Consider the following 19923-nt stretch of genomic DNA (forward strand, 5'->3'; position numbering starts at 1 on the left):
CAGTTGAGCAAAAGAGTTTCCGTAGATGACAGCCTGCTCCAGTGATGGATACCTACTTCACATGCCTTGCCCTGTGCCACCCCCAGAAGAGGGCTCAGCAAAAACCAGGGGAGATACTTCAGTGGGAGTGATTTGAGATTTCTGCCTATGCAGAAATCACCTCTAGTGGCTTTTATTTAGTGTTATTAAAGCTATTTTGATGGGTTCCTAACTACAGTGGTTATTACTATAATCACCTTACTTTAATCAGCCTGTATGGTTGGTTTCTTTTCTGGCTGGACTTTTGACAGCCTGCTCAGCCTTCCATTAAAATCTTTTGATAAGCATGTTTTTTCCTTGTAAATGTATACGGATGGTAAAAATTTCTGTTTTTGATTGGCACATTAGTATAACTCTTTCTTAGAAAGGGCTAAATGCAGAGCTGAACCCTGGATCCAGAAAACGTGAAGCTGGTTGTTGTTGTTTTCCTGCCTTCACTTTTCCCCCTGCTTGTTCCTAGTCAGTTCTTTCCACTACAGCTAGAGTGATATTTCCACCTCTGTTCCTACTAAGTTAATTTTCTGTTGCTGCTATAACTAGTTACCACAGACTCATCAGCTTATAACAACACAAATTTACTCACAGTTTTGTAGGTCAGAAGTCTGATGTGGGTCTCAGTGGGCTAAGATCAAGGTATCGGCAGGGCTGTGTTCCTTTATGGAAGGTCTAGGGGAGAAACATTACCCTGTTCTTTCCAGCTTCTGGAGGCTGTCTGTGTTCTGTAGCTCATAACCCCTTCTTCCATCTTCAAAGGAGCAATGTTGCATCTCTCCGACCATGCTTGCATAGTCTCATCTTCCTCTTCCCACAGCTGGGAAAGGGTCTCTGTTTTTAAGGACCCATGTGGTTAGACTGGAACCCTGCAGACAATCCAGGATAATCTCACCTCACGGTCTTTAACTTAATCACATCTGCAGAGTTACTTTTGCCAGGTAAGGTAATATATCACAACCCACAATTCCTAGGATTGGGTTGTGTTATTTTGGAGTGGCTCTTATTCTACCTATCACATCTACCAATCTGCTTTAAGCCCACCATTTCTATACTGAACAGTGGCATCTGGTTCCTAAATGGTTTCACTTTGTGCACCCTTGTTCTACCACCTTTGCCCTTTGTGATTTCTCCCATGCTTTCCCTCTGATACAACCACATACATAACCTGATATAACCTCCTCTCTTTCTTTGAACACACCAAGCATACTACTGCTCTGGCCCTTGTACTTGCTGTTTCTCTCTGCTTGCATTCCTTTTTTTTTTTTTTTTTTAAGATTTTTTTATTCATTTGACAGCGAGAGAGGGAGCACAAGCAGGGGGAGTGGGAGAAGGAGAAGCCTGATGCAGGGGTCGATCGTAGGACTCTGGGATCATGACCTGAGCCGAAGGAAGATGCTTAACGACTGAGCCACCCAGGCACCCTTGGATTCCTTTTTATTCTGATATTTTCATGACTGCCTCCTTCAGGACTTTTCAAATGTTACCTCTTCAGGGGGTCTTTTCCTGAACCACTTATATAAGTGAGAATCTTTTCCTCGCACTTTCATTCATCCATCCCTTTGTCTCATGTTCTTACATAGTGACTCATGAAAGAGGACATGTTTGTTTCTTGTCTCTTTCCCTTAACTCTTTATTTCACTTCCATTTTGAAAATAGTTTCACTGATTATAGAATTCTAGGTTGACAGTCCTCCCCTGTCCCTGCCAATATTATCTTCATATAACTGTACTGTCTTCTGTATTGCATTATTTTTGATGAGAAGTCTGTTGTTCTTAGTTTTCTTCTTCTTTATGTAACTTTATGCATTTATAATTTTCTCTTTGGTATTGGTTTTCAGAGATTTAGTTATCATTTATGTTGATGTGATTTTCTTTGCTTCTTTTGCTGGCGGTCATTCAGATTCTTCAACCTGGTGTTTATAATTTCATTCAATTAAGCGATTATTTCTTCAGATATTTTTTTGCTATCTCCTCCTCCTTCTGAGGCTTCAGTTATGCACTTACTAGCTCACTTGACATTGTTTCACAGCTCGCCAATTCTCTGTTTATTCCTGTTCTGCCATGGTATCTTTTCTGTGTTTCATGTTGTGAAGTTCTGTTGCTCCATCTTGCATCTACTGTTTCTGTGGTAATCCTACCCAGGGCTATTTTTCATTTCAGATACTGTGTTTTCATTCCTACAAGTTGGATTTGTATCTTTTCATACTTTCCACATCAGCTCATCTTAAAATTAGACTTTTTTCTACTTTCTGACACATATGAAGTATATTTATTATGGCTGGTTAGTATCCTTGATTTTTACTAATTCTATCATTTGTGTCATTTCTGGGTCTGTTGCTATTGATTGACAATTTTCCTCATTATGAGCCATATTTTTCTGTCTCTTTGCATGTCTGGTAATTTTTGATTCACTGTAGATACTGTGAATTTTTTTTTGATACTGTGAATTTTTTATTGTTAGTTGTTAGCTTTTTTATTCCTTTAAATAATTGTGGGAATTTTCTTTTTCCTGGGACACATTAGTTGTTGACAGTTTTGTTAAGAGAAATCTATAACAGCCTTTAGTACAGGGTTAATTTGATGCTACTACTGAGGCAGTATTCTTCCAAGGACTCTATTCAATGCCCTGTGTAATAGGAGTTTTTTCTACTTTGGTTGGTGAGGGTAGCAACTTTATTTCACCCTGTATTTTCCCTGAGGATTGTTTTGCCTACTTCTTTCCATTGGTACTTTCTTTGGCCTTTATAGTGTCCTCACATGTATACAGTAATCAATAGTTTGCTGAAGATTCCAGGGTAACCCTCTGAATATCCAGAGCTTTTCCAGTGAAGATTCTCCTCTCTAGTACTCTGTTCCAGAATTTTATTCATCTTGGGCTCTCTAAAGCCAGAACTCTGTCTACTCAATTCAGGGATACTACTAAGGTCTGTTTGGGTCCCCAGTCTCTATGCTGTGGTCAGGAAATTCTTCTTAGGTATTAAGCTAGGTCACTTGCAGAGCTCACTACATTTATTTACTTTCCCCCAGACATTACTATCTTGTGATGCCAGGGATCAAAAACTATTATTTCACATATTTTATTGGATTTTTAAATTGTTTAAGGTGAGAGATTAAATTCAGTTCTTGTTACTCCTTCTTGCCTGGGAATAGAACTTTGTTCACTAACCTTGACACCTATTTGTATCAGAACTGCATTTTCACAAACTCCCGGCTCTGTGCTCTGCCTCTGATCCCCACCTCTAGCCCTGCTAGGATTTATTACTCTCTTCTCTGGTTTTGTTGTTATTGTTGTTGTTTGTTTGTTTGTTTTGTATTTAAGTTTATATTTTCTGCATAGATTCTAACTTGGCTCACCTTTCTGACCCTTTATCTCTGATTATTTTAGCTGAGGATCCATTCACTTATTCTAGATGCCAGATCTTCATTCTGACTTCTTTAAAAAGCCTTAGATCCTTTGTTGTGGGTGGATTTTGGACAATTGCCTATTTTTTAAAAAATGTATAATAATTTGATAGGTAAAAATAAAAATTTGTTTTTATTTTTATTTCTTTGACTACTAGTGAGGTTGAATTTCTCCAAGCATATACTGCTTATATTTCCTTTTACAAGAGTAGACACTATCCATTTTCAATTTTGTATTGCTTTTTCTCTGTCTCAGAGACTCCACATTGAAAACTTTAGTGCCTACTGTAGTTTGAATAAATTTGTGGGACAGTTGGTCATGCCAAAGTTCCAGTGCTCGCTCGCTCTCTAGCAAATGAGGATTTCGTTTTTTTCAGATGAAGGACTTTTATGCCTTGAAATCTTTTTGGAGAGATTTTTGTTTTAGTTTGAGATAGTTAATGATAGAAAAATATATCAGTTATTGATTTTTTCCCCCCATCACCTTACCATTCAAGATCAAATGCCAGGAATAATACCTAATTACTGACTTGGTTTTAAAATTTATTTTAGTTTCAGCGTGACTGGGTGGCTCAGTTGGTTAAACCATAGACTTTGGCTCAGGTCAGGATCCCAGGGTCCCAGGATCAGGTCCTGCATCAGGCTCCCTGCTCAGCAGGGAGTCTGCTTTTCCTTCTGACCCTACCTCCTCTTGTGCTTTCTCACTCTCTCTCTCAAACAAATAAATCAACTATTTAAAAAAAAATTTTATTTTAGTTCCAAAAATAAGTTGGCAACTAAGCCTAAATGAGTGATGAAAATATATCATGTAATGCATCCAACATATTAAAGAGTGATTAATGAATGATCTGCTGTTAAAATCTTTTGGAAGAACTGATGAATGAACTGAGGAGAACTGGGAACTTTACAAACTGTACTTTTACAATTCAAGTATTGTCCTAAACCTTATCTGAGGGATACTAGTGGATTTTTTGGTATAGAATGAGTCACTGGATTATCATTGCTCAAAGCTGCCCTTATGTTGCATATGAACATTATTATCATTATAATAATGACTTTTAAATTTGTTATCATATTAGTCACTAACTTTTTTCTTACACAATGATTTGAACTCGTGATAGATTTTGTTCATATCCATAGCTGACAGTTTAACAATCTTCTTCATAAATCCAGAGATTGTATTTTGCCCTTTTAAGGTCTCTACAAAATGAAATTATCTTCTGAGATAACAGTTGGAGTAATGCAATTGTCCCAGCTTGGATACTGGCTTCATTTTATTGTCCATATTCATCAGTTTGCAATTTTCTCCATCTACCTAACAGAGTCCAGTTCCCCAGTGATGCCTTATTTTCACTGATATTTTACAGGTTGGCTTTTTTTGAGAATAGGTGTCAGTACATAATACACCTTTCTTGCCCTTCTAGATGGGAAGTTGGATCCAGTTGTAAGATAGATGGACATCACTGGATTGTTTCGGTTCTATAACTGATAAAGTAAGTTGGAGCATGTGACATATATTTTTTGGCCAAGGGAATTTGCTACTACTTTAATCCTGAATAGACAAGACTTTATATCCACTGTCCTTTTGTCTCTGACAAAGCAGGAAAAATGCAGGTTTTCCCTAGATGGAATCCCCTTACATTTGGTGAGGAAGGTAATTAGGAAGAGAAGAGCTAGGAAAGGACCCAGAGAAGCATACTAGTTCTGTCCCTGGGCAACTAATTACCATGGGTTATTTAACCTCCATAGCCTATTTCCTTATTTGTGAAACACGAAAAATACTCCCTGTTCTTCTTACCAAAAATCAATGAAAAATAATATATATGAATATGCTTTATGAAGAAGCAAGTTATTCTTAAATGTGTTTCTAGTGGCCAATTTTTTCCTAAATGATAAAAATCTGCTTGGAGATTAGAATAGTAATGCGAATAATAACAGCCACCCTTTATGTATTTCTTTTCATATCAGGCCACTGTGTTGGGGGCTCTACATGTATTTTCTCAAAACATATTCTCTTTAAATGCTTATTCTATTTTCTATATCAATTCTTCATAAAAATTTTAACCCCAAGTTATTCTTATCCTCAGTTTACAACTTGAGAGAACTGCTTATTTTCCTCTCAAATAAATGTAAAGTTTTTCACCCTAACTCTGCAAAACTTTGTAAGAGTCTATTGTTTTTGCTTCTTGGGAAAGGAAATCTTAACAACTCTAGACATCCTACACAAGAGAAAAGGGGGACAGAATTTTACTTTAAATCTTCTCAACACCAAGGCATTGACTAAAAACAAGTGTCAGTAAAGGGTGCAGAAATTGGGTTCAGATAGCAAGCAGGCTGGAGGAGAGAAGTTACGTCCTGTATGCCAACATATGCTAAGTAAAAGCAAAGAAAATTCGTTTCCCTTCCATCTAGCCCTTTTGATGTTTCTTTTTGCCCTGCCTCCCTCCCTCCTCTCCACAGGATTTGCAGGCACAGTGATCCTGGTTCTCGCACACTAGAGGCAGGGGGAAGCGCTCAGCCTGGTGCCATACCCAGTTTCTGACCGCTTCCCCTGTGTGTCTTCTCTGCTTGCTTCTGCCCCTACCCTGCTTTCTTCCCAGACTGGGGCCCCAGGTTACACTACACAGAAGGGCAGGACGACCTCTTCCTTCTTCTCTGTTGTGCTTGGGGGAATTAAATACAGTAGATGCGCTCTGTTCTGGCTTTGGCTCATTAAGAGGTCTCTATGGATTAATTCCCAAGAGATCGAATCTCGTTACTTTACTGTGGCAAAGTGAAATTAGTGTAAAGTAACAAGGAGCCAGATTAATGTGACCCCAGGAAATAATCCATAAAAAACTTATGAGGCCTTTAGCAGGCTGTAAATTGGATTTCAGACACTGTGAGGGGAGGGGAAGAATCATGTTAAAAACAATCAGTTGGTAATGAATAGAGCTAATATTTTAGCACTTCGAGATAGAAGAAAACACCAAAGTAAATAACTCTGAGAACCCAATGGCAATATTTTCTAACATGTGTAAATAATTGAAATTGTGATTATAATCCTAACTGAATTTTTCTTGCTTTATGGCTGCTGGGAAGTGCATTGTTCATTAAGCATCACAGGACTCTAAATCAAAAGAACAAAGGAGAAGAGGAAGGCAGAAGAAAGAGATGGAAAAGAAAAATATCTTGTCTGGGGTGACCAGTTGTCCATACTGTTCTGTAGGCAGGAGAGAAAGCTAACAACTCATTAGTCTGTTTCTGGGATAAGGAAACAGACTCTGAAAGGAAAGGAGGATGGTTTGGAGACTGATAGGATTTCTTTCTTACCTTTTTTTTTTTTTTTTTTTCCTTAAGCAGTGATAGGAAGGGTGAAATGATAGGCACTTGGCATTTGTTCCCAGCAATCCTTTGTCATCACATGGTTAAGAAAGGATGCCATAGATATATCACGTAAAGAGGAAAACAGTCCTAAAATTCACATGGAACCACAAAAGACCCCAAATTACCTGAGCAGTCTTTAGCAAGAAGATCAAAGCCAGAGACATCACAGTTCCTGCTTTCAAACTATATTACAAAGCTATGGTAGTCAAAACAGTATGGTACTAAAATAAAAACAGACATATCAGTGAACAGAATAGAGAGCCCAGAAATAAATCCAGATACATACTATCAACTAATTTTCACCTGGGGCACCAAAATTGCACAATGAGAAAAGGACAGTCTGTTCAGTAAACAATGTTGGGAAAATTCAGTATCCACGTGCAAAATAATAAAATTGTACTCTTGTCTCCCATTACAAACAGAAATCAACTGGAAATGGATTAAAGACTTGAATGTGAGACCTGAAACTGTAAAACTTTAGGAGAAAACTCCTTGACATTAATCTCAGAAATAACTTTTCAGATATGACACCAAAATCACAGGCAACAAAAGCAAAAATAAACAAGTAGGATTACATTAAATAAGCTTCTGTACAGCAGAGGACAACAAAATTCTATACAACAAAAGGAAAAGTTACCTACAGAATAGGAGAAAATATTTATAAACCATATATCTGACTAGGGGTTAATATCCAGAATATGTAAGGGACTCCTAAACTCAATAGCAAAAAAAAAAAAAAAAAAAAAAAAAAAAAAGAATATTTAATTAAAAAGTGAGTGAAGGACCTGAATAAATATTTCTCCAAATAAGACATACAAATGGCTAACAGGTATATGAAAAATGCTCAACATCACTAGTCAACAAGGAAGTGTAGATCAAAATCACAATGAGGTATCATCTCATACCTGTTAGGATGGTTAATTATTAAAAAAATAACAGATAGCAAAATGTTGGTGAGGTTGTGGAGAAAAGGGAACCTTTGGTACCCTCTCAATGGGAATCCTTGCACAAAAGTCAAAGATAAAGCATTTGCCCTGTAGGCTCCCTGGCACCCACGTGAACTGCCGACAGGAGCTGTCAATGCCACCTGTTAATCCAGCAAGGGTCTGGGGCAGGACGTGGGGGTAGGTTTCCAGTGTCTAAAGGGAATGAAAAGCTCAGGCTCATCTGCTCAGCCCTACCTGTCTGGACAGTTGTTTTTTTCAGGTTAAATGAGAATTTATACCTTCTCTAGGTTATTCCTTTAATACAGTTTTAATATAATCCCAAATTTTAAAAAAAGATTTTATTTATTTATTCGACAGAGATCACAAGTAGGCAGAGGCAGGTGGGGGTGGGGGTAGCAGGCTCCCTGCTGAGCAGAGAGCCAGATGCAGAGTCTGATCCCAGGACCCCGGGATCATGACCTGAGCTGCAGGCAGAGGCTTCAACTCACTGAGCCACCCAGACGCCCCCAATCCCAATTTTTGATGGAACTTAAGAAAATGTCTCTGAAATTATGTGGAATAATAAACAGGTAAGAATAGCTAAGGCAATTTTGAAAAATAAGAGTAATGAAGATGCTTATTCTGAAAGTTAATAAAACATAGTATAGATTTTTATTATTATTTATTATTATTATATTATTATTATTATTATATTATTAATTATTATTATTATATTATTTATTATTATTATACTTATTTGAGGGAGAAAGAGAGCATGAGTGGGCAGAAGGTAAGGGACAGGGAGAAACAGGCTTCTTGCCCAGCAAGGAGCCTGGGGGACTTGATCCCAGTATCCTGAGATCATGAGCTAGGCTAAAGGCAGACGCTTAACTGACTGAGCCACCCAAGCACCCCAATAAAACATATTATTAAACTGTAATAAGTAAAACAATATGGTATTTGGACAGGGAGACAGAAAAATAGCTTATAATGTAGTGTTCAAATCCGAACTATAGAGTATATGAAAACTTAGTATGTGGTAAAACAGATAATCCTAATGAGATAGAGAGGACTTATTTAATTAATATATTATTTAGGAAAATTTGATTTAACATTTAGAAAAAAGTAATTGAGAGTTGCATCACTTTGGTAGCAACGTTTCTAGAAAGCAACGTTACTAGAAAGTGTGTGTGTACATGTAAATGTTCTAGATTGACTCGTGTTCTCTAAAAAGATGAAATTTTCTTACAGCAGTCCTATGAAACTAACACTATATGTATTTACATATATGTATGTATGAATATAATTATAATGTTTTTAATGGTTGATTTGGACACTGAAGTGTTAAAGCTAGCTAATTTAATTTGATAGAAAAACTTGAGTGGCATCTTGCCTTAACAGGTTTTAAAACATTTTAGAAAGCAATGATAATTAAAGCAAAAAGACCAATAGGTCATTAAAACAGAATGGGAAACTTAATATAGAAAAATTATGTGAGGAGAGTAAGAGTATGAACAAGCAACTTAGTTCTTCCCCATGTGGACCTGCTTAGTCTTTCTCAGAATGTAGTGTCTGGGTTCCAAGAGTGAGCATCCTAAGAGCACAAGGTGGACCTACGTGACATTTGTATGACCTAGTCTCAGAAGTCATACAGTGTCATTTCTGACATAGTCTGTTGGTCAAGGTGGTCATAAAGACCTGCTTGGGCTCAGGGGAATGGGACATAGACTTACCCCTTGCTCAGAGAATGGCGAAGTTCTAAGAAAGCATTTGCGATGGGGGATAGGAATGTATGCTGCTATTCTCATAGGAAAATCATCTGCCGCAATCTGGACTTGGGAAGTTCTTACCCTCTCCATAGACAAGCTGTATTGGCTGTAATTGGCTTTGCTTCCCGGGGTTCTGGGATTGGTTCTCATATTGGCCAGTGACCTCTCACTTTACACTTACTTTTTAAAAAAAATTATTTATTTATTTATTTATTTTATTAATTAATTTATTTTCAGAAAAACAGTATTCATTATTTTTTCACCACACCCAGTGCTCCATGCAATCCGTGTCCTCTATAATACCCACCACCTGATACCCCAACCTCCCACCCCCCGCCACTTCAAACCCCTCAGATTGTTTTTCAGAGTCCATAGTCTCTCATGATTCACCTCCCCTTCCAATTTACCCCAACTCCCTTCTCCTCTCTAACACCCCTTGTCCTCGATGATATTTGTTATGCTCCACAAATAAGTGAAACCATATGATAATTGACTCTCTCTGATTGACTTATTTCACTCAGCATAATCTCTTCCAGTCCTGTCCATGTTGCTACAAAAGTTGGGTATTCATCCTTTCTGATGGAGGCATAATACTCCATAGTGTATATGGACCACATCTTCCTTATCCATTCGTCGTTCGTTAGTTTGGCCACCGTGGCCATTGCTGCTATAAACATTGGGGTACAGATGGCCCTTCTTTTCATGACATCTGTATCTTTGGGGTAAATACCCAGGAGTGCAATTGCAGGGTCAGAGGGAAGTTCTATTTTTAATTTCTTGAGGAATCTCCACACTGTTTTCCAAAGAGGCTGCACCAACTTGCATTCCCACCAACAGTGTAAGAGGGTTCCCCTTTCTCCACATCCTCTCCAACACATGTTGTTTCCTGTTTTGTTAATTTTGGCCATTCTAACTGGTGTAAGGTGATATCTTAATGTGGTTTTAATTTGAATCTCCCTGACGGCTAGTGATGATGAACATTTTTTCATGTGTCTGATAGCCATTTGTATGTCTTGATTAGAGGAGTGTCTGTTCATATCTTCTGCCCATTTTTTGATATGTTTGCCTGTTTCATGTGTGTTGAATTTGAGGAGTTCATTATAGATCCTGGATATATCAACCTTTTGTCTGTACTGTCATTTGCAAATATCTTCTCCCATTCCGTGGGTTGCCTCTTTGTTTTCTTGACTGTTTCCTTTGCTGTGCAGAAGCTTTTGATTTTGATGAAGTACTTTTACTTCCCTCTCATTATTTTGGGGGCAAAATTCCTGGATACTGGTGATAATTTTATTTTGTGAAATGTTTTGGGAAAAAGTCTGAACTTGATTTCCAGCAGGGTTAAAGTGATTGTGGAATTGTCCCAAACATAATGATGATGATCATAATGACAACATGATGATGCAAATGTAACACACAAAGAATACTGGGTTCTTGATAATTTTAGGTGATACAAATTTGAGGAGTTGTCAAAGGAATTGTGAGCATGCCACATAGCCACACATGCAGCCTTCTAGATGGTTCTAATTAGGGGATGGCCACAAGAATTTTGAGTTTTCTCCACATTGTCTTGGGGGTTCAAGGGAGGCCCTACAGTATAAAACCTAATTCATAGATATGCTAAATCTGTGGACTAGAAATACGGTATTGACAGTTCTGTGACTCTAGCTTTGAGAAGTTCTTTTTGTTCCTTATACCAGGACTCTCCTTTTAATTCTCCCCACCCCAATCCCTACATTCAGCCAACTATAGCCTCGATGGGGGTCCTCAGATAATGTGGAAGAATAAAAGATACGTCATTTTGTAGAATCTGAAGAAACTCTACTGACTTCAAAACTCAACCCTGTATCATGGGAATCAGCTGGATCATGTAGTGTCTCAAGTTAAGTTCAAAGGAGCAAACTTGGATAAAACTTTATGTAAAGTAAAAATTTTCCCTGCTCCCGCATCACCATAGCAACCACATCCTATAACAAGTAGCTGCTGTTATCAGAAATAAACTTGGAAAAGTAACCTTTACCTGTTAAATGAAGTTCTGATGGTTTCATACAAGTGATTTCATAGCCCATGATACCCATGGGCTAATTAGCACTTGAAAGCAGTTATTTGGATGAAGATCAGCAAATTATTGATATTAGAGTATTGCTCAGTACTCTTTATGTCTTCATACCAATAAATAATGTCGACCTAGTCAATGTAGAGATGGTATAGAATTTCAGCTCTATTTATCTATGCTCTAATCAAAAAGAAATGGAAGTAAAGGTACTACAGTATTTTAGATAATGAGAGAACTACTATCTGAAGGGGGAAATGTGTGTGTGTCAGGGTAGATGCTAGCATACTCTCAGGCCTAAAACAGTGCCTGAACATACAAATGATCAAAATATATCACCTGAATGACAAGATGAAGGAAGGAAGAAGGAATTGGGATTGTGTATCAAAAAAGAAAATAGAAAAACTATGCAGAATAATGGACGTCTTAGCATTGGGCCACTGCTACATTAAGCATTAAGATATTCATTATTATTGGGCACCTGGGTGGCATTGTCAGTTAAGCATCCGACTGTTGGTTTTGGCTCGGGTTGTGATCTGAGGGTCATAATCTCAGGATTGTGAGATGGAGCCCAGAGTTGGGCTCTGTGCTTAGCGTGGAGTCCGTTTGAGATTCCCTCTGCTTCTCCCTCTGCCTCTCCAGCTTGTGCTCACTCTCTCTCCCTCTTGCTCTCTCTAAGATAAATAATAAACCTTAAAAAAATATATTATTAGTATGCTGTCTTTTTCACTAGGGTTATGTTTTTTCTTCCAGGTCATTGGCATTTTGAGGGAAGGGCCAGTTTGAAATCTTTTGCTTGAGTTCATTAGGTTGGATTGAACAATGAGTTCTAAAAAGACTACACATTTTGATGTGGTTTAACTTCAGATAATTCTTTTTTTGGTTTAATAGCATCTGGACAGCATTTTAGATTTTGTTCCTTTTTTGTATCTGATGCTTCAATGGCTGATTTTAGGTGGACTTAGTAAATAAATTTTGGAAACAAGTGAAGGAAGTTATTAAGATTGCATTTTGACTCTCTTCTAAACGAAGTGAGGAAATGCAATTGCAAGAGTAATAAAAGTGATGAAAAAAAGTCCTTATATAGCGCTTTCCTAAGGCATTTTGGACACTTTGAAGATATTAATTAATGCCTGTTAAAGTCCTATGGGATAGGAAGGGGGCAATGATTATTAACTTGTTTTATAGGGGAAATGAAGCAAGAGAACTTTAATAAACTCTGTCATATCAAGCAGCAATTATAGAAAAGAATAAAGTGTCAAGCCCTGAACTCCTTTTTCTCAGGGCCTTGCTCACCAAAGCACAAGTAAGATTGCTCTTGCATTACAGTCTTGAGTGAATTTCAGCAAGCCTCATCCATATGTCTCTTACCCTCACGACTTGGTCCTCAGATCAGGTGTTCTGAGCCCTTCTTACACTGTTCAAACCCCAGCCCTTTCCTTTCCTCCCTCTCAGCAGATGAAATTACCTCCTATTCAGAGAGATCCTTGAAGCCATATACGGTGAACTCTCAACCTCCCTCCTCTCTGACTCAAAATTTATTTTTATCTTCACCCATTTTCTGTTCATTCCTCTTCCTTGTTTCAGAGTCTCTTCGCCTTGAAAAGTGGAGTCTGCCAATCTCTGTTCTGGATTCCATGCATGATAGCTTTCTGGCAGGGGTGGGGAGCTCTCTGCCACCTGCCGCCGGCTCTCTCATATCTTAATCTCTCCTTGGCTCTTTCCTGTCAAGCTGAAACCAGGCTCAAAACTCTCCTTCCCTAAAAATACTTTTCCTTGGCCCTGCTTTTTTTCATGCAACTTCCCTATCTCTCTCTCTCTTCCTGTGATTGCTAAATTTCTGAAAAGAGTGGCCTGTGGCCTGTGCTTACAGGCTATTTGTAAAAATCGTTTGGACTGCCCTTGTTTTCCTGAGAGGTAGCAGAAGGGTTGGAATCAGACTGCCTGGGTTCAACTCCAACGAGCACAGGACTGGCCTTATCACCACTCTGCTGTTCACTGGAAAAAAAGTGATTACTGCTTTAATACTGTCTTTGCAAGTGCTGATTTACACCATTCTGCAGTTTACAATGGCTCTGCTTGGAGAGAAAGCTCATTTGCTTTGATTTTCAAGTTTGACCTCATGTCTGACATGAAGTCTTGTCTTTCCTATGAAATTCAGTTGAGCTCAGTTAGTTTTAAGTAGAATAACTTCCATTTTTAACATTTAGATTTTTTTTCTAATAAAATGAGGAAAACAAGATCAACAACCGCCGTAAACTGAAAAGTCTATCTATACATAATGGTCGGCTACCATTTATAGCTCTTTGGCCTCTTCTATTAAAAATCTCTGTGCACACAGAATCAAATAATCACTTGGTCTGTGGGGAAGTGGTTTTTGTTAGACTTTGAGATAAGAACAAAGCAATATTGCTTCATTCACTAGTTACCTGAAGGTCTTATAAGTGTTTCTTTTTTATACTTGGTTTAAAATCACTGATTTGATAGGTAAGAGAAGTCTAAATATATTATTAGAGATTATTGTACAATAAAGAATGTGCTCTGATTGAGGGAAGAGAGAAGTAAGAAAAAAGGGCCAGTAACAGTTCATGGTAGTAGTTCTTTGGGTAAATAAAGCACCATTAGGTTAAAATAAAATTTGAAGAATTTGTAATAAGAGACTGTTGATCTAAAGAGACAGAGAAAGAGAGCTTCAACTGCTTCCTCTAGCTGGTGACCACCAGATAGACATTTATTCATTCAACAAACATTTCTGGAATACTTTCTAAACAAGACACTTAGAAGGCTGGAGTGAATAATACCTCTCTTGTTCTAAAGAAGCACACAGTCTAGAGTATGAGACACATGGATAAACAAACAGTGTATGTGTGATAAACACAGTGATTCAGGTTTCCCTGCAGGTGCGACAAAATGGTACAGACTCAAGGAGCCAGGCAGGCATCTCAGTGGAGGGGCTGACAGAGCAGCACCCGAGAGGAGTCTGCCCCGTGTGGAGGAGCGGGAGTGGAAAGGCATTCAGGGAGAGAGAGAGAGTGGGAAGATTTGGGGAGCAAGAGTCAGAAGAGGGGAGGGCACAAGATAGGGCAAGAAAAGTAGGTCAGGTTGGGATCAAAAATTAAATGATGTTGAAATAATACCAGTGGCAATAAAAATGGGGGTGAGAAAATACAGCTAAGAAGTAAGCACTACAAATAAAATGTTCTGGCTGGGAATGGGAAATGTAAACCATGACTTACAAACCCCTGGGAAGAGGACTGTAAACCAGACTATGTGTGGGTCTGAGTGACCTTGACCAAGCTCAGTAATTCCAAGCGCCTTAACGTCTTTAAACCATCTCTAAGGCTCCAGATCTCAGTCCTGATTTCAAATACGCCATGTTCTTGTATTTCAAGGGAACTCACTTTCTACCTATGTTTATTTTTCTCTTTGTTCTTTATGCCCTGCTGTAGGGCAGTGAGGGCTAGAGGTGCCTATTGAAGTGTAAGTTTGGTTTGCTCTCTAGATATCCCTTCTAGTCACAAGGATAGATGTGCAGTGCTCTAGGCTGTGTTTGCTTTGTCGGTCAGTCTGAGGTGGCGGTATTTCTACCTTGTTCCTTGAATTTTTCCTACAGATGTCATAGCTTGTATAAGTGATACCTGATGCTTTCATGATCTCAAGTAGCTCATCTTTGTAACACATTTTCACAGTGAAGCTGGCAGTTTTATAAAGAAATAGGCAGTGTTTATAAAGAAACAAAACTACTTCTTTACTAATTTTACAGGGTGTGGAGTAATGTTTCATAGAGTTCTTGGCAAATAACTCTAAACATGGCAATGAAAATGAAAAGAAAAATACAGCTTTTGAAATTTTTTTTTCTGTTGCATATTTGTTCTGTTGACAGATAGACAGACATAAGAGCAAAACTGAGAGGAAGAAGTATTTACTCAGTTCCTGTTGTGTTCCATTTGTTTTCACATATGTGACTTTACATATGTAACATACCTAGTGAGGCAGGAAGTGTTACTATCCTTATTTTCTAGAGGAGGAAACCAAAAAGATTGAATAATTGTAGAATAGCACAGAATTAGTAAGAGTCACAAGTCTAGGTCTTGCCTCTTTGATTCTAAAGCTTCAACTTTCCTGTTGTACCAAGTTATAAAAGTTTGGGAGTTACTTCTGCTCACAGGACACTGTGTTTCCTTTTTGTCAATAAAAGTGTCATGTTCTTCTTTGAATTAAAATATACACCCAGAAAAATGCACATGTATCTTAAAGGGTATAGTTTGATGGAGTTTTCACAGACTGAGCACATCCATAAACTAGCTCCCAGATCAACATGAAGGATCATTGGCATCCTCAAGAGTTCCTTATGTACCTGCCCAGTCATGAATCCCCCACCTCCAGAATAACCACTCTCCTGACTTCTATCATACATTAATTTTACCTCTTTCTGTTCATTATATCTAGACTCATATAATCTGTTTCTGCCTACTTTCACTCAGTATTATGTTTGTGAGATTCAGTCATAATATTGCAAGTCATTGAAAAATTTCATTCTCATTGATATATAGTATTCCAGTATATGAATAAAGCACAATTATCCATTCTCTAGTTGCTGGGAAATTGAATCCTTTCTGGTGTTTTTAGTAGACAGAATAATGGTTCCCCAAAGATGTCCACATCCTTATCTCTGTGAATAGGTTACTTTCCATGGCAAGAGGGAGTTTCAGTTGTGATTAAGTTCATGATCTTGAGATGGGGAGATTTTTCTAGATTATACAGGCAGGCCCAAAGTAACTGAAAGAGTCCTTAAAAGAGAGAGGCGAGAGAGTCAAAGTCAGAGAGCAGATGTGATGGCAGCAAAGGTTGGAGGGTTGCTTTTTTAAGACACAATCTAAGGATGACAGCTGGCTTCTCGGAGCAGGAAAAGGCAAAGAAACAGACTTATACCTAGCTCCTCCAGAGGAAATGTAGCTATGCCAACACCTTATTTTTATCCTATAGGACCCCTGTGGACTTTTGACCTACAGAATGCTGAGATAGCAGATTGATGTTGTTTAACCCATGAAGTTTGTGGTAATTTGTTACAGCAACGATAGTAAACTAATACAGACCTATTATGGGTAAAGCCACTATGAACATTTTAGTGCCTATATTTTGGTGAACATACAAGCACATTGCTTTAGAATATCCACCCTTTGGGAGGAGATTGCTGAGTCATAGGATATGCGTTTTCAGCTTTAGTTGGTAATGTCAAATATATTTCCAAAGTGGTTATACCTGTGTATATTCTGCACTAGAAGTGATGAAAATTTTGGTTACTTCACATTTAAAGTTTGCTTTTCTCATTTAGAAATTCTGGTATGTAGTAGTATCTTTTTGTGGTTTTAATTTGCTTTTTCTTAATGACTATTGAGGTTGAACACTCTTTCATATATTTATTGGCCATTTGAATGTTTTGTGAAGTATTTATTGTCTTCTGCCCATGTTTTTCTCCTTACTAAGTTATCTGTCTGTCTTGATTATTTTAGCTGTAGAATAAAATCTTAAAAAAAAAAAAATGTGGGCACCTCAGTGGCTCAGTCATTGAGCATCTGCCTTCAGCAAGAGTTGTGATGCCAGGGTCCTGGGATCAAGCCCCACATCAGGCTCCATGCTTGGCAGGAAGCCTGCTTCTCCCTCTCCTACTTCCCTTGCTTGTGTTCCTTCTCTTCGCTGTGTCTCTCTCTGTCAAATAAATAAAATCTTAAAAAAAAAAATCCATTTAGCAGTGCTATCCAGAAGCTGTATTCAGTGCTTCAAAATGATCTTTCCCTGTTCTATCCCATTTTTCTAACTCTAATTCTTCAATTTCCCCCAAAGGAATACATCATAAACCGGTTCAGACATAGTCATGACTTACTGTTAGAAGTTTGCAGTTACCTCTTTAAGAGCTTTGAAGTTTTTTTAAAAGAGGATATTTGATCCACTTTCTTGACAGTGCTGGAATCTATGCAACTTCTCTTTATCTAGGTCTGTAAGGTAAGGTCTCGCTCCACATTTATACTTCTGGGGGCTTTCCACCCAAAACAAAATCTACCACACAGCTATTCTTCCTTGTAGCAAATTTGACACATAGTTAGCGCAGCGGTTTATGGAGTTTAGGCATGGTGGGAAGATTCTAACCTAATTGCAGTCCTTTAGTTTCTTCCTAATATTGGTGATTTGTGACTTCTTTCTCTTTTTCTTAGTCAGTCCAGGTAGAGATTTACCAATCTTATTGGTCTTTCAAATGGCCAGCTCTTGGTTTCATTTATTTTCTCTGTTGGTTTTCTGTTTTCAGTTCCATTGCTATGCTGTTGTTTTTATTAATTCCTTCATTCTTCTTTGCTTTCCATTGTTTTAAGGTAGAATCTCAGATTATTTATTTGTGATCTTTATTCTTTTTCTAACACAAGATTTAATGCTATTAATTTCTCTTTAAATGTGCCTTAAACATATCACACAAATTTTTTATATTGTATTTTCATTTTTGCTCACTTCAAAATATTTTCTAATATTCCTTTAGTCTCCTTTTTGACCTATGCTTTGCTTAGAAATTTAATTTTAATTTCCATGTGCATAGAGACTTTCTTGTTGTAGTTCCATAATTAATTTCTAGTTTAATTCAGTTATGATATGAGGACATACTTTGTATGACCCCAGGTCACTTAAGTTTGTTAAGGTTTGTTTTTGACACCAGGTATTTTCTATCTTGGTAAATGTTCCATGTGCACTTGGAAAAAAATGTCTGTTTTTCCAAGGTATTTCTGGTTAGATTATCTGCCACTCTTGGGTGGAGCTCTGTATACAGCTAGATTGAGATGGTTGATGGTATAGTTCAGTTGCTATCCTTTTTCATTTTCTTCCTGCTAGTTCTATTTACTACAGAGAGAAGAGTGTTGAAGTGTCTAGATATAACTATAGACTTGTCTGTTTCTCCTTTTAGTTCTGCCAGTTTTTGCTTCATGTATTTTGGAACTCTGTTGTTAGAAGCATGCATAGTTAGAATTGTTATGTCTTTTTGGTGAATTAACACTTTTATCACTATTTAATGTCTCTTTAGGTGAATGATTTAACTTAATTTTTTCACTTGTGTATGGAATCTGAGAAAAATACATCTAGAGTATTATGGATTCTTGAATGTAGACTTAGTCCTGATTAAATTATGTTTTTTCTATAATGCTAATTTGTAAAGGTCTGGACTCTTTTAATGTTAGTTGAACCAATATCACCTGTTTGGTTCTTTCTTAAAGAGAAAAGTTAGAAGAGCTTGTCATTGAAAAACTTTCAGTCCAGTGAAGTCACAGGTATTTGCTAGGGCCAATTTTCTCTAAAGCTATATGGTAGTAATTGTCTGTTTTTAAAAGGCTTAATTTTAGTTTACATTCATCAAGTGGATGTAGACTGCTTCAAGGATCCTTGTCCAAGCACTTATTCTACTTCTACTTGGTTGTACTTCATCTCTGCCTGTGAGAAAACAGATACAGTTTCTAGTAGAGAGGGTATCTGTCTGTGACATAGAAGGTCAAAAAAGATGAACAGAAAGAAAGAGGAGATTGTGTAAGTGAGGGAAACCATGACCCAAGAAAGATTTATTTTCTTCCTCTAGCAACCCTAAGTTTTGTTCCCTCAGTTCTGTTGCACTTCTGATAAATTGATGATTTGTTGGAGTATGGCAGATTCAAGTTTCTGGGCTATTCTCTCTAACTCTAACCCTAACATTGCTGAGCTATGGAAACCACACAATGCCATTGGTCCCTGAGACAACCACAGTTCTTCTTCCCTGTCTGCACAAGGTATGGCCATCCTGGAGAGCAATGTGGAGATGTAGCAAGACTTTAAGAAGGTAGAAAGGAGAAAAGTCTCTGAAAACGTTCCTCTTGCTTCTTGTATCTGTCAAGTTAATTATGCTTCAACTAAAATAATAGATGATCACCAATTGAATACCACCCCAAAAACCATTCTCAGCATTAAACTACCATGGATTAACTGCTTAAATTGTGAGCCTTAGTTTATAGCATCAGTATAGCCCTTGAATGAATTATGGATTTGTATTCACTCTAGAACAATCTATTAGCCTCCCACATAACAGAAAATGCCATTTATTGCAATTTGTGCAAACTATAAATCAAGACATTACTACTTAGAGGCATGTAAACTATGGCTGTACTGCATACTCTTGCATTTGGTAATGGTGTTTGTGTGTGTGAGTTGAGGGTGGCGGAGGAATAGATAGAGATGTAAAAATTCCCAGGAGAATTAATGGGGGCTGCCATCTCCTTATGTTGCAAAGTGGCATCTCTGTTTGAGTGTTCCTTTGAGTCTGAAGCAGGTACTGACCAGTCTCAAATAATCAACCTTTGAAGGTGGTTTTA

This window comes from Mustela nivalis (assembly GCF_964662115.1).
Source record: "Mustela nivalis genome assembly, chromosome: 2".
NCBI classification, from domain to species: Eukaryota; Metazoa; Chordata; class Mammalia; order Carnivora; family Mustelidae; genus Mustela; species Mustela nivalis.